The sequence below is a fragment of the Nomia melanderi genome, unplaced genomic scaffold (assembly GCF_051020985.1).
Source record: "Nomia melanderi isolate GNS246 unplaced genomic scaffold, iyNomMela1 scaffold0192, whole genome shotgun sequence".
NCBI classification, from domain to species: domain Eukaryota; kingdom Metazoa; phylum Arthropoda; class Insecta; order Hymenoptera; family Halictidae; genus Nomia; species Nomia melanderi.
Window position 1 is genome coordinate 67,689 of NW_027475307.1, and position 3,549 is coordinate 71,237.

Sequence of the window (3,549 nt, forward strand, 5' to 3'; positions counted from 1 at the left end):
GGCATTACGGCTAAGATCACAGTGTACTCGCATAACACAAACCCAGATCGCGTCTTGGCCTTAGGGCTAAGATCAAAGTGTACTCGCACAACCCTAATCCAGATCGCTCCTCGGCCTTATGGCTAAGATCAAAGTGTACTCGAATAACCCAAATCCAGGTCGCTTATCTGCCTGATAGCTAAGATCAAAGTGTACTCGCATAACACACATCCAGATCGCTTCTCGGCCTTATGGCTAAGATCAAAGTCAACTCTCATAACACAAATCCAGATCGCGTCTTGGCCTTAGGGCTAAGATCAAAGTGTACCCGAGTAACCATAATCCAGATCACTTCTCGGCCTTATGGCTAAGATCAAAGTGTACTCGAATAAAACAAATCCAGATCGCTTCTCGGCATTGTAGCTAAGATCAAAGTGTACTCGCATAACCCTAATCCAGATCACTTCTCGGCCTTATGGCTAAGATCAAAGTGTACTCGAATAAAACAAATCCAGATCGCTTCTCGGCATTGTAGCTAAGATCAAAGTGTACTCGCATAACCCTAATCCAGATCGCTTCTCGGCCTTATGGCTAAGATCAAAGTGTACTCGCATGACACACATCCAGATCGCTTCTCTCCGTTACCGCTAAGATCAAAGTGTACTCGAATAACCCAAATCCAGATCGCTTCTCGCCCGTATGGCTAACATCAAAGTGTACTCGCATAACACACAACCAGATCGCTTCTCGACCTAATGTCTAAGTTCAAAGTGTACTCGAATAACACACATCCAGATCACTTCTCGGCATTGTAGCTAAGATCAAAGTGTACTCGCATAACCCTAATCCAGATCGATTCTCGGCATTACGGCTAAGATCACAGTGTACTCGCATAACACAAACCCAGATCGCGTCTTGGCCTTAGGGCTAAGATCAAAGTGTACTCGCACAACCCTAATCCAGATCGCTTCTCGGCCTTATGGCTAAGATCAAAGTGTATATAGCTATTAATATTCTATCTATCTTACTCTGTTTATTTAGCTACTTAATTATTTAGTTATTAACTCATTTAATTATATTCTTTTCCTGGTTTTTATTTATTTATTTACTTAACCATTTCAAACACACTGACCAACGATATTTTTATCTATTTGGTTACATATTTTTTTGTTTTTTCTTTCATTCTACTTACATATTTATTTATTTATTTAAACATTTATTTATTCACATATTTATATATGTACATATTTATTCATCTACATATTTGTTTATTTACATATTTATTTACATATCTATTTATTTTTTCTTTCTGAACTAACTACGAGATTTGGTACTCTTTCTTTTATTTTTCTTTAATTTTTTTATATTTCTGATTTTTTTATCCCTGTTTATTTATTTATCTGTTTATTTATTTATTTATTACTTATTATTTATTTATTTATTTACTTGATTATTTTATCTATCTGACCTATTCATTTTAATCATTCTCTGCCTCAACCGCCTACTCTAATTCTATACTAACCGCTTCTCTATAACTGCACTTCCGCGCATGCGCCCTAATTGAAATGCAAAATAGGTGGTATATTGAATCAATGGTATATTGAAAATTACCTTTAGCTATATATCTACACTTATATTTATTTTGTCCATATTTATTTATGCTGTGTATATTTGTTTATTTAATCTTCAATGTTTATTCTCGCTTATTTTTGTTTGGTTATTTATTTTATCGATTTATTTATTTATTTATTTATGTATATTTATATATTTCTGTGCCTGTTCTTTTCTTGTTTATATTTATCTATGCTATGTATATTTGTTTATTTAATCTACGCTACTATTATTTATTTATTTATATAATTTATTCTAGTTTGGCTATTTAGTCGATTAACTATCTACTTCCACTAATATATACATATTCAGACTCTTGCTAGATTCATATAAATGCTAAGGTGTTTATGAGATAAGAGCCACCGCAGATTGAGATCTGAAAATAGCGACAGACGCTATAGAGTTATGTCAACTATTTTGCCTTCGCCATAAAGGCGCTACTGTGTATCCACCACCAGCCAAACAATGTAAGGCTGGGGGAACATTCTTTGTGAATAAAGCGCTTTTTATCTGTTCTTATCAGCTTAATATCTGATACACTCCGCATCGCGGAGTCAGAAAATGAACCTGATTTTTGGAGTCAGGCGGATCGCTGGGGCTCGCTCCACTTCCGCCGTGAGTCGGTCCGGCACTGCAGTGCCGCCAGAAACGGCTCAATTAGCGCTGCTAATTAGAGCTCTTATCTTTCTTCACCTTCTGTACCGACGCGGGACTCCAAAGAGTAAGCCCCTTAATATTCTGGCTCCGCGAAGTCCCGAAATCGCGGTAAATTCACCCGCCGCGGTACTACGCAACAGTGCGGGCCGAGTTGCGATCGGGCGTGTGCGCGGCAAGGTCTGTTCACGATCAGTGCTCGAGGTGTTGTGCGGTGAAGTGTGATAAAGTGCCTTCGCCACGGGACCGGATCGAGCCTGCGCGGGAGTACACCTGCGCCGCCCACCTGCGCCGCCCACCTGCGCCGCCCACCATCCTGCTTCCGTGGACAACCGAGGGAGAGGACGACCAGGGTCTACTGAGGGTCTAAGAGGGTCCTAGGACAACCAGCCCTCTACTTGGACGCCAACAACCACCACAGGCCAACCCCATCAGCCCTGGTCTTCCTCTACGTGGGTCACCCAACACCCCTACGACCCACCAGGACTTGGCCATCGGCAACCCCGACGGGAAGGACGGCTCGCCTGATCCACGCCTAACTCCGCTGGATCAGGAATCAGGAGCGAGGTGTTATTCCCCTCGGAGAGCGCTCCTGCATCGCTGGACTCCTGCGCCGAGTGAGTCTCTCTTCTGTTTCTATCCTCACGGCAGTGAGGAGGTAACGCAGCCGGTCTCCAGCCGTCTGCGGTTCTCGAATCATCGTCGGTAGTCCTCTACCTTACCCCTACGCGTCCACCCACTCCTCCGATCGCTCTCATCCGTTGAGGTGTGTCAACGGACCGGGACGCGTGAGGTCCGAGTCGAGTGGCGCCTCCACTTCCTTCTTTTCCCTTCAGTCACCGCCCGCGTGGAGGCTGACTCCACTCACCCGTTAGTGAGTGAACCTGAGGTCGGCCCGCTTGCGGTACAACCCCCGTGCAGTCCTCGGTGGAGTGGGCGATTCCGTCGCTCTTCCTCCATCGAGATCGCTGCACTCTTCCGTAACCGTCACCTGTTAGTCTCCCTAAGGACTGCCACGTCGGAGGCTGTCATTTTTCCAGGCAGTCTTCGACACGGGACTTAGTGCCGGCGGAGTCAGTAGGGCGTTAGCGCGTGGCGGTATTCCTTCTGTCGTTTTGGACTTAGTTTTCTCTTCTCTTACTCTGTTATTCCCACTCTGTCTATCCTCCCCGTTTCGCCTAGCTGTGGCACTTAGAAATATTTGCCATAGCAACTCTGTCTCTTCTTCTGTCTCACTTAGCGTAGGACTTAGTCTTAAGAGCGATGCAGGACCGCGGTGATAGTGCGTCAGTCACCTCCTGCACT

At 44.1% G+C, this 3,549-nt stretch overlaps 1 pseudogene; it reads left to right on the forward strand.

Moving 5' to 3' along the window:
* Positions 1-2,071: 2,071 nt before the first annotated feature.
* LOC116433985 (U2 spliceosomal RNA) lies at positions 2,072-2,252 on the forward strand (annotated as a pseudogene).
* Positions 2,253-3,549: the final 1,297 nt, after the last annotated feature.